This window comes from Triturus cristatus, chromosome 1_2, assembly GCF_964204655.1.
Source record: "Triturus cristatus chromosome 1_2, aTriCri1.1, whole genome shotgun sequence".
Classification (NCBI taxonomy): domain Eukaryota; kingdom Metazoa; phylum Chordata; class Amphibia; order Caudata; family Salamandridae; genus Triturus; species Triturus cristatus.
In genome coordinates, this window is record NC_140580.1 from 101752915 (window position 1) to 101765281 (window position 12367).

Below are 12367 nucleotides of genomic sequence, written 5' to 3' on the forward strand. Positions count from 1 at the left end.
GCCGAAGAGTGGGTTAGGACACCAATACTGATTGTTTTTTTTTTGTTTGTTTTGAGGGCCACCTATAAACTTCTCCTTCTCTGACGTGGCAGGACGACTGAAAAGAGGAGAAACTAATCCAGACACTAACTTCAGCCTAAAGAGAGAACACTGAAACACACGGCCATTGGCTACCCTGTCACAAAAAGGACATTGTCCCTATACTTTGTTAAAGACATAGCCTTTCACCTATCCAGAAATCCTTAGGTGAGCCATTAAACCCCGAGATATACTACTTCTGACTAGGCGTCTTGTATGCCCAGGTGACCACATATACCAAAACATAACAAAGTGAAATAAGTGCATCCTTTGTGCAATGTACAATAGGACACTGGAGTAAACTTCTTTGGTGAGATTAACTGGTAAGAAGATTACGCCCTCCTCAGTCCAACCTTGATTCTTGTATTCTACTATAGATTTATATAGCCCTGGCACGTCTTTGAAATGCTTTTTGGATGGGTAGTATACGACAGGAGCACAGAATGAATTTGTGCTAGTAGCAAATGTTGCGGTCAGTTGTACACAATACAACATTATTAGACTTTTTATACAGATTAGTAGTGTTTTTTTGGGCCGGTCCTAACCACTCTACCCTTCTAGCCATTATAACTTGGTTTGCCAATGAAACCCCCTATTTCCCCCTTTTGGTTATTTGATGAGTCAACCAATGCAGGGATTTATTCAAGATTTGGGTAGTGGTGTCAGACTATCCTCCCTCAAAGGTGGAACATTTCCCAGGATCAGCACAAGTGGGGAAGAGGCCTCGGAGGTGTAGAGACTGGCGTACAATATGGGTTTGCCGTGGGTCTACACCATGCTGCATAGCACCAGACCCCTGTAATGGCAATCCTCCATTAGCAGCCTGCCCTGTTGCGATGTCCGAGCGTGACAGGGGTATTAGATTTGGGTTTCCAACCATATTTTCGTTATATGTCGCTACAGTGGAGTTATCTGTACGTAGATTAAAACCCTCTTTGTTGTGGATCCTTGGCAGGGGGCCTGCACTAGAGTCCCGGGAGGCTGCAACTACATCAGAATCTAGGCATTTACAAGAGCAAACCCCTGGGTTGGGCGATGTTTTACTTAACCCTTCAGTATGCAATAATTTCTCCTCAATTAGCGAGAGTTTACTTAATAGAGGATTCAGGAGAACAGTAACCAATGTCTCAAGTCTTTTCCACTGGTCGACATCGTTGCCCAGGTCAAATGAGGTGAGAGTGCTGCTGTTAACCATGGATTGCGGAGTTGTCCCTTGTTCAATATCCATAACTTCAGATTTTTTTGCTTGGTGGTTTAATGCTTCGATTTGGGCGTTTGTTTTTGAAGGGTGCCACCCCTTCTCTGTTTGGCGCGGGGTTCGTTATTGATATCTGTTGAGGGTCTTGCAGAACTGCCCCTCAGTGATATTTAGGACCTGGTAGAGACCTCGCTAGTACCGGGACCACGTACTACTGGTATCATTAGGGGAACAGAAATTACAAGAGACTGTGTACCCAACAGTGAGTGAGGGGGGCATTTCTGTCATTGATGTTACCTTGGGGGCGGAATCAGTTCCAGTGAGTTCTTCAGTGATAGCAGAAAAAAGAAGCTGCTAGCACTGTTGCTGGGTCTACTAGCGCTCCGGTCCTGGTCAGTCCTGTAGGTACGACATGCAAGTGCTCAGGGATGGATAAGGAGGGCACAGGGGATTTAACTGTACTTTTGCGTCCTATCGAGGCACGCTTCTGCATGGCAAGGGTGTCCAGGGAGAGTCTCCTTTCAGTTAACCATTTGGTGGGTCAGAACCGACTCAGCCCTAGTTAAAAAAGCATCTAATGTCCCCCTATTCCACCCCCCCGGATGTGCGCAGGTATCTTTAAGATTGCCCATATTTTCCAATGGATCCCTTGGATCATTCAAATTGTAACGGGAGTAAAAAGCCAGTACCTTAAGTGAATGGTTTCCAAAGTCTCAGACCAGATTAGGCCCAGCCCTGCCTCGTCTGGGCGCAGACTGGCCCACCCTTGGCCCGGGCGTGGCCCGAGCACTCCCGCGTGCTTCCTGCTCTGTGGGAGCCCTTGGCCGGATTTAAGCGCTCCTGGCGCTACAGGATCACGCGGGCGCCTCCTGGTGCGGGAGCCGCTGGGAGGTGTAGGCTCCCTGGGCTGCGGCGTGACTGCAATGTGCGGCGTGCAGACTGGCTGGCAGAGTGCTGTGTGCTTGTTGGGGCTCCCTTGGCCGGTTTTAAGCGCCTCCTGGCACTAGAGGATCACATGGGCGCCTCCTGGCGCGAGAGCCGCTGGGAGGTGTAGTCCCCCTGGGCTGCGGCGTGACTGAGATGCGGCATGCAGACTGGCTGGCAGGAGAGTGCTGTGTGCTTGTTGGGGCTGTTATTATCCCAAAGGTTAGTATAAGTGGGTTACGGAGCTTGCACACCAGTGATTGATGCTCTGGTGGACCTGAAGTGCTTGCTGACCAATCTTCCTGGAAGATAGTGCTTCACCCAAAAAAAAGAAAATGGTCGGTTGATCTGGTTAAAATTGTGTAGTGGTATACTATGTGTTTTTTATGAAAAATACACATTTACAAGGGTTAAAAAAAACATAAGTGTTAGTATTTTTTAGCTCCCTAATGTATATTCAGTGTAGTCAGCATGTGTCTGCCCATTGAGTACTATACCAAGTCAAGGGCATTTGTCAGGACTATCAAAACCCCTATTCGCAGTTTGATCACTGTATCAAAACAAGCAGTTGTAAAAACAATAGCTCTTGCCTTTGGGACCCATTGGCTTTGTCAGTGCCTTTTGGCGCTGTTCAGCTTGGACAAAAGGTAAGAAACCAGCATTGGCAAAGCCAGTTGGCCTTGCCTATTTAAGAGCTATTGGCTTTGCCAATGTATTTTAGCCATGGTATACACCAGCGTGGCTGCTGTTCAGCATGGCTAATAGTTTGTGGCATAGAGGAGAGTGGCGTCGAGTGTTGAAGAGTGTAATGGAAAAGTGTTATAGAGTGGAGTCACGTGGGGTGGGGGAGTCACGTGGGGTGGGGGAGTCACGTGGGGTGGGGGAGTCACGTGGGGTGGGGGAGTCACGTGGGGTGGGGAGTCACGTGGGGTGGGGAGTCACGTGGGGTGGGAAGTCACGTAGAGTGGCATAGAATTTAGTGGTGAACAATGCAACATCTTAAAATGCAGTGGCGCAGATTAGAGTGCAGCGGCATAGTGGTGCAGGGTAGAGTTGCGTAGGGTTGAGTATAGTGATGTAGAGTGCCGTGGTTCATGGTAGATTAGAGTGGTGTACAGTGTATTGGCATACAGTGGAGTGAGCGTAGAGTGAAGTGTTGCAGGTTGGCTAGAGTGGAGTTGTGCAGAGTAGAGTAGAGTGGACTGGACTGGACTGGCATGGCGTAGAGTGATGCGGAATAGAGAGTCAAATGTCGTAAAATTGAGTAGTGCAGAGTGAAGTAGAGTGCAGTGGTGTGGAGTGGAATATGCATGGTGTGGTAGCACACTTCAATTACAGACAACAACTCTTCAATTGAAATAGTCATTACATTTGCACAGACCTACAGTTTCACTGATGACATACAGTGAAAAACAATGTGTGGAAATGTCATCACCTAGTGTATTGATTGTTATGTTCATTTTAAAATGTTTCCACCACACTTCAGAATGACCAAAAAATATGCTTCATTTAGGCTTTTCTAATTCTGAAATATCTGCACAGTTAATTTACAGACATTAAAATTTTGACGTGTGCTAGAAGAAATATTACATCATACAGACTTTCTCAAGCACTCCCAGAGCCTGCATGATTGTCTCATAAATCCTCTCACTTTGAAGTCTGAGAAAGAAAAGTATACCGCAAGCTCCCTGCTATTTGTTCTGTCTTTGAATTCACAGCTAGTGTGACAAGATGACACAATTTAAATGCCTGTTTAGAGATATCGAGCTCTGTCTGGTGGATAAAAAGAGTAACTAGGGTTTGGGCAAGGGAAGGGACAAACTCTAGCTGGAAACCTAAAACCGAGCCAGCAAATGGAAAGCAAGTAAATGCGAGTTAGGAACCACAAAGACAATGGTAAACAGGTGGAATGCGTTTCTAGGGAATCTTTCCGAATGTTCCCAGGATGTCGTTGGCAAACCAGACGCTGTGCTGTCTGGTAGGCTTCAACCTTAAAATGTGTAGTGATGCGGCTGCATCATTTTGTAGTTGCATGCGTGATGGAGTCACTGCGCATGCTCAGACATACAAAACGATAGAGGCACCATTTATTTGACATTTTTAGGTCTGCTGTTAGCCATGACCTTTTTGATTTTTACTAAAATTACATAAAATATGCGTACAGCTGCTCACCAAACAATAACATTTTATTAAATCGACGATTAAACAAAAGCAGTATATGCAAAAAGTCAAAAGGCTGGGTGGCAGCATGAGACCTGTTGATTTTGCCAGTGCTTGTTATTTACTGGTCTGGGATGGATCAGTAAGTAAATTAAAAAACAAAATAAAATTGAAGTACATCAAACACCTTTTTTTAAATCTTTTTTTTATTTTTATTAAAGCATGCTGGATATGATTCAGGCAAAAGATACACAATTGATTGACGGAATGCAGAACAAATCAAAACATTCAACCCAGTCAAGAGATCTGGGTAAATCCATCATTCTTTTGCTCACCATGCCACCCCAGTTTAGACCTGGCCATATGCAAATCAGTCTTGACCTTGTGCCTCATGGGAACAGTCCAGCCCGAACTGCCAAGCCAGGTCCTCCCTGGACCGGAAACCAGCATCCTAGGACCGGTTTCGGTGTTTCAACCCTCTTCAGCCAGGATAGCTTGATTCCAGCGGCACAGTGAGCCCAGGATCCATGTCTGGGCATATCTGGCGCACTTAGGGTGAGAAAGCAAAAGATACACAATTGATGAACGGAATGCAGAACAAATCAAAACTTTCACCCCAATGATTCAGGGGCACTGGGGAACAGGTGGGGGAAGCAACACACAAGGAAGAGCAACGTGGGGGAAGCACAAGAGTGAGAAAGCAAGACCTAATTCTGGAAGAGTGAGCTTTAACATGGAATGCTTAGTGGATATTTGGCAAGGGAGGAAAAGCACATGAAGGAAAGGGCTGGAAAGCGCCATCACCTTTATGGAGCTCTTAAGCAAGAAGAAAATAAGTAGTTTCCCCATAAGTGAAAGCAGTGGAAGGATACAAGTCAGCCAAGCCAAAGGATGGTGAAGAGGCTGTGCTCCAAGGGTGGGACAAAGAGAAGGAAAGCCATTGAATAACCAGCATTGGCAAAGCCTATCGGTCTCACCTCTGGGTGAGCCATTGGCTTTGGCACTCTGGTGGGGGTGGGTAACCTGCGACTTTATGGGCGCGAAGGTGAGGGATAACAGGACCGTTTAAGTGCAATGAAGAGCCAGCACTGGTTGCTACATTGCTTTAAAAAAAGTCACTTCTGAAAGTGGGAACGAGACAAACGTGGATGAGAGGGGGTCGAAGAAACAGGATGGGGTGGTGGGGGGACATTACTTAAAAAGAGCTATGACGCAACTAGCATTCAAAGTCTTTGTCCATACTCCCCAAACCCCCATTCCCCCACCTTCCGAGTAAAATTCTGTTTAAGTGTTCTGGTAACGAGTTTTGAAAAGTTTATGACCTAGAAAGGTGCCAGTCTTTAGAATAAGTTGAAAAAATAAGCGTGTTTGTATATGTGAAAAACGGTTTTCTTTAGAGTAGAAGGATGTATTGACTGGGATTTCCGCTTTCCCTAATTGTGAACATTTAGAGGGTGTTTAAAACAGCCACTAGGTGGTGCTGCTGACAAAAAATGTAAATCTCTTTAAGGACCTCTTTGGATGCGATGAAAATGTTCTGATTTGGATCTGTACCTTTAGTCTGTGTAACTCATAGATTCGGATGATGGAGCACATTAATATGATACAAAGATTATAAAGTTATCTGGATTTTATAATAAAGTAAGAGTACCTAGAACGTTTGAAAGCTTTACTTCCATAGGGTGAGGATGTGGGTTAGGTCAGATCTGCCGACTTTAGAACCGGGGAACGGGGCTTGAATCTCAGCATCAGCTGAACATCCTGTGATTCTAGGCAAATCACTTAATCTGCCAGTGCCTAATAAATAATAAACCAGCATTTGCTATGCAATAGGTTTCACATTTACGAGTTACAGCAATTGACTTTGTAAATGACCATGTCTTTTCCAATGTGTTTTGGTTTGTGGTGTGGAATGGAATTATGTGGGCTGGATGGGAGTTGTGGGCTGGATGGGAGTTGTGGGCTGGATGGGAATTATGTGGGCTGGATGGGAGTTGTGGGCTGGATGGTACTGGAATTATGTGGCGTGGGATTGTCATGGAGTGTAATTATGTGGAATGGTTTTGTGTTGAGTGTAATTATGTGGAATGGTTTTGTGTTGAGTGTAATTATGTGGAATGGTGTTGAATTTTGTGGCATGATGTGGAATTAGGTGGTGTGGATTGGATGTATGTGGTGTATTGTGTTGGTGAGTTAAATTAAGTCGTTTGTGTACACATGGCTCGCTAGAAGGTGTGAGTGAATCGCCACTGTTTCATTTGTTCCACATACAGCGCCGCATGATCTCTAAAAGTGCAAAAGCAATGTGCACAGGGCTGTTCGATTCTGCAGACCGAACTGGTTGAAGGGAACATAGTGCTTCACAGAACAGTGCTGTGCAAAACAACCTCGCACTCTTTCATACCAGTACGCCACCAGTCACATTGTATTCAGGCGTGAACTACTCTAGTTGAGCGATCTGATTTTTAGCCCAGTCGTGATGATCCTCCATGCTAGCACGAAAGAAGGGGACTTTAAAACTAGAAATACACAATAGCAACTTTCCGACTAAAACAAGTGTCCTTCCAACTTAATGCTATTTATTAATCTATGAGCCCAACTTATAGCTACGTAATTACTTTCTTATCAAGATGTATTTGACTTTGCATATCTTAATTTAAGGAGTAATTGTGGCTCTTGTTTGTGCCTAATGAAAATGTTGTATAGTCTGCTCAGAGAAGTGAACATTGTGTCGGCGGCCCAAATAAATGTGCTTTCTGCTTTAGACACCAGCCATCCGCTTTCTGAGCAGTAGATGGTTGGCGTTATTTGCCAAGCACTCGACTAAATGCAGATCGGACTATTTTCGTTTTGACCACCTAGCTAATAAATTGGGGGTATAATTATGAGAGCTGAAGCCCCTGAACTTTGGAGAAATGGATTGATCGAGATTGAACAAGACTGAAGCTACTTCATGGTCTAGAGGAACCTTTGCCAAGAAAGAAACCGCTGAAGGACATGACAGACCCTTGCTCTGTGTTCTGGGGCTGGCCTACAGTTTGCTTTTTTAACCAAGGAGAGGCTAAAGGGACTTTGCTGTGTCCCTCTGCTTGAAAGTAATTTGCGGTGTCTAGAAGTAACTTGACCCCAAGGGCCCGAGGTAAGCTGGCTCCTTGTTGCCGAAACTCAGGAACACAAACGTTTCCAGGAGAGTCTCAGCGACGCTGTTGCGTGTGCTTTTTGCATCCTGAGACCCTCGTAAAAAGTGCCTTGTGATCGTGGGCACCTGGAGTCCAAGTGAGTCTCAGCGACGCTGTGTGCTTCGTGCAGCCTGAGCCCTGTGTTATGAGTGCCCGGTGATCGTGCACCGAAGCTCAAGTGAGTCTCATCGACGCTGTATGCGTGTGCCCTGTTGCAGCCTGAGATCTTCGTAGCATCAGCGGCCCGGACCGGCAGTCTTGAAGGAGCTGAGCCGCCGGCCCGAGCCTGCCGTTTCCAGAGCGGGACCTCAAACCAAACTAGTCTAGGGAGAGCCTGAGTCCCACTGCCCGGCATTCACAAAGATTACACCCCCCATCCAACCCCGGATGTTAAGGTGAATCGGCGCCCATGATTACAAATGAAATACAAGATAAACCGAAACCCTTCCGCGCTTACCAGAGACTATGGATGACTATCCAATTCAGGCCATGATATGTGGATTTCTAGCAGCAGCTCTGCTTGAGGCTTTACTGTTTCGATCTGTTCTTCTTGCTGTAGGACCAATGTGACCTCTCCTTCAGTGGACGGGGCTATTGAAGACTACTAGAGCAGAGTTCTGAAGATGGTGAGGAGTATAAATTGTTTTTGGTAAAATATACCTAACAAATATTACTTAACATCTGAGTTTGACGCCTTAAGGCAAATTGGCAGCGGCACCTGAGGGGTACCGTACCAACATCAGTTGTGGTTTCCCTGCCAGGCTAGGGTGCCGTTTTATAGTAGGAGGCGAAGAGTAGTCTGATTTTAGGAGCAGAAGAGTACTCTGACTGTGTTAAGTAAGCGGCACCGTATTTAACAGTTGGATAAATGTCTTGCATTCAACTCGCCCTTGTCTAGAGCTCTCCGCTTTCCTAGGTCCATTTGTGAGTCGCAGACACAGTAAATGTTTTTCTTTGTATTCTGTGATCTGCAATTCTGTTACTTCCATTATAAAATCAGGTCTCTAAGACGCAGACTGCAAAAAAAAAACAAGAGTGCGGCGGCATGACAAAAGATGAAACGTGGCAAATGGCAGTGAACCTTTCTTTTATCAACCCAGCATGAAGTAAAACAAACACTTATCAACACGGAACCCAAAGAAAAGAAATAAAAAAACAAGAGCGCGTGGGCTGTCGTGAAGAAAGGTGAATCGTGGCAAATGAAGCGGCTGCAACCTTTCATTTTATGAGCCTGGTGTATAAACTAAAAAAAACACTACAATCCAAAATCACGAGCAGAGGCAGTGCTACCTAGGCGAGACCTAAAAAAAAGTCCTTACAAAGTAACCTAAGACCACATGTAACAGGGGCAGCCTCCATGGGAGGTTCCAAAACCCCAAAAGGAGGGACTAAAATAAGCAATTCACCTAACAAAAGCAGGCATTTTCGAAGGGCACTAACGGGAACAAATCAAAAAGATGGGAGTTGTTTGAAGCCCACATTGTAGGTACAGCATGTCTCAAAGAAACCGTGCATGCGCTCCCTACACAAGACTTCAAGAATAACTGAATTTGTGTAACGTAACTGTTAATGTAAAGCGCTCCAGTTTTGCAATAGTACCCGAATCAGATCACCAGCGGAGGGACATTAATTAAACTTTAATCTGTGCTCGGTCTATGCACCACTAAGCGAGAAGAAAGTGACGCATGAGCAATCACTGCACATTTTAGAAGACCGCAAAGAAGATTGAAAACGCTGCGGACGAATGGTAAGCAGTGGGTTATTTCCAAGCCCATTACAGATCACAAGAGTCTCGCAAGGGAGAGTGCATGCACTAGCACATGCTCACGCAGGCGAGACCTAAAAAAACAAATGAGTGATAGTAAAGCCAACCAATAGTAACAATGAGTAGACTTTAAGCCCACAATAGGTCTTACCTACCAGCCATCTCAAGCGGTCTAGTTTGGAGAGACTGGAACCTCCAACCTGTTTTATGGTTTCCATTTTTAGGTCTGGCTTGACAGCACAGTAGTTGGCAGACCATTTGTGATCAACAGAAAAAAGAGCTTTAAGAAGCGCTATTGAGAGATGAGCTTTGGCTGTACCCAAATATTGATTCCCTCGAGTGCACTTTTTGAATTTACAGAAATTGTGTGCTTGTATTGCACTTTGTGGGAAAGCTTCTACGCATACAGCAACATTGATTTGGTTATGGTAGCAAACCAGTGATAGTGGCCATTAGCCTAGCTGTTTATTACAGTAAGGTATGACTAATACAGTAGATCTGACTAATTTATTTTCAAAAGCATGTCAAAGCCTTTTAAGGTGGATTGTCATTACCTGGTGTTAAAATTTGTTGATGGGTAGTTTGTTACATGGAACTTGTAGATTTCCACAGTACACAAGGGTTTTGGGATTGGGTGCTCCTTATGACAAACCCTCAGGGTAGGAGATTTGCACTTTGAGAATCTTTGATATTCCCTTTTAGGAACAGTTTCATATTGTTGTACCGCCTGTAAATTTGTACATATTTATATATGGTGGTTGCCTATTGAGAGAGCTTTTGCAGAGTTCAGTAGGCCTGAGATGGTTTTTGTGATAAGCCAGTGATAAATACTATAGGCATGATATGCCATTGGTAATCTTTTTTCAGATGCCATAGGTCTGATCTGTTAAGCCATAGGTCGATCTGTTAATTATGAAGAGGTATGACAAAGGTAGTAGGGCTGACATACATACTGAGAAATTTACGTATGTGTATGATTTGTTAAAAATGCAAGCCTAGCCAAAATTAAGCAGAGTCAGACTAGCATAAAGATGACCATAAAGTCAACGAGTGATATGAGAGGTTGCTGGGTTGCTCTTTAAATAGGTGAGTCTTCAACAATTTCTTGAGTCGCAACATTACCAATGGTTGTTGTTGATGAAACATCATGTTCATTGGTTGGCTCTAACATAATTGTTTTGATCTCTTTACTAGAAGTTTGCTGTTCACAGATGTCCACAGGTGTGGGTAGACTTAATGATAAAGCAGGCCAGAAGACAAGTGAGGGTCTGGTGTCTTTAAAAATAACACTTTACTTTAAAATGTGCAGGTAATGGTCCTATGACATAATAAATCTCTAAGTATTTTGGTAGATGTAATAAAATAAGGATCCTGGAGCTTTACATGTGATTGTGAGTATGCACCCTTGGTCACTTTTTTATTACTTACTGAGAGTACTCCTAAAAGAGAGGCACCCTGTTGACTGTTTTTTGTCTCCTACACAATGAAAGTCAGTCAATTTTAGCAATATTCACATCTTTCTTAGTTAGCCTTCGCTCCCCCTTTAAACCATAGATAGATGGCCATACACTACACAATGGCTAAAGATGGTAGTCTGGCGTTTTCAGATGACATCATAGAATCAATACTTTACTTCACCATCCTTACACAGAGACTAACCTGACCCATTTTATGAACCAGGTAGATTAGTGGGAAGCTCTGCCTCTACATTGAAAAAGAACTAAATAGAAACTGCCTTACACAGGATCAAGATGATAGAATTCCTCTAGTGCAAATCAGCCCTACACAGTCTCATAGTTAACCAACGAAAAACAATTTTTTTTGGGATGACCTTCCTGTTCGAAAAGATTGGAGACCTGTAGTGTGGAAGTGTACGAGGGACTGGTTAATCCTTAATCCTAAATACTTCCAAGAGAATTTCCAAGGTTATGCTGGTGGAAAGTCTTACCAACAATACCTATAAAATAGTAATTCCATTCGGTCTCGCCTATGCAAGAGCTTTTGGTTTTGCCAATACGTTTTAGCCATCTTTTACACCAGCATGGCTGTAGTTCAGGATGACTAAAAGTTAAAAGTAAAGGAGAGTAGAGAGGAATGTCATAGCGTGGAGGCAGAGTGGTGTAGAGTTGAGTAGTGGAGTTTAATGTTGTCGTGCATAAAGTACAGAGTTGGAGTTCAGTGGTGCAGAGTAGAGTGTAATGGCGTGGTTGGTGCAGAGTAGAGTGTAATGGCGTGGTTGGTGCAGAGTAGAGTGTAATGGCGTGGTTGGTGCAGAGTAGAGTGTAATGGCGTGGTTGGTGCAGAGTAGAGTGTAATGGCGTGAATGGTGCAGAGTAGAGTGTAATGGTGTGGATGGTGCAGAGTAGAGTGGTGCATATGTGGTAGCGCACTGCCATTAGACAATACCCCTTCGATAGAAATGACCATTGCATTTGCCTAGACATACAGTTTTCCTGGTAATAGTATACAGCACACAAATGGTAATGTGCGGAAACGTCATCACCTAGTGTTTTGCTTTGTATTGATCGTATTAAAATGTTTCCTCCACGCTTTTTTCAGAATTACCCAAAAAGTTGTTCGATTTGAGCTTTCATATTCTGAAATATATCCACAGTTCATTTGCAGACATTTACAATTTTTATCCTACAAAAAAAATAACACCGTACAGCACACTCCGAGTAGCCAACATGATTGTCACATAAACCTGTTACTTTGAAGTCTGAGAAAGAAAAGTAAACACCAAGTTCCCTGGAAGACGGAACCTGACATTTGACCTCTGTCTTTGAATGCACACCAAATGTGACTAGATCAGAGCAAGATGTAAAGGCAGTTTACAGAAATACCTTACTGGTGGAAGAATACAGTAAATAAGTATGGGGCAAGGGTAGAGAAACTCAAGCTGGACAGCCAAAAACAAATCAAGCCATTAAGTAGAAAGCAATCAAATGGGAGTTGCAAACCACAAAGCCAACGGTAAGTAATGGGTGGAATGCATTCCCAGGGAAGCTTTCTAAATGTCCCAAAGATGTCGTTGGCAAACCAGGTAGTCTTCGACCTCCCCAA

General features: G+C 44.1%; 1 protein-coding gene across 2 annotated transcripts in view; it reads left to right on the forward strand.

Annotated features, from left to right (window-relative positions):
• EIF3A (eukaryotic translation initiation factor 3 subunit A) overlaps window positions 1–12367 on the forward strand; it is a 735236-nt gene that overhangs the window by 20250 nt on the left and 702619 nt on the right. The window lies entirely within an intron of this gene.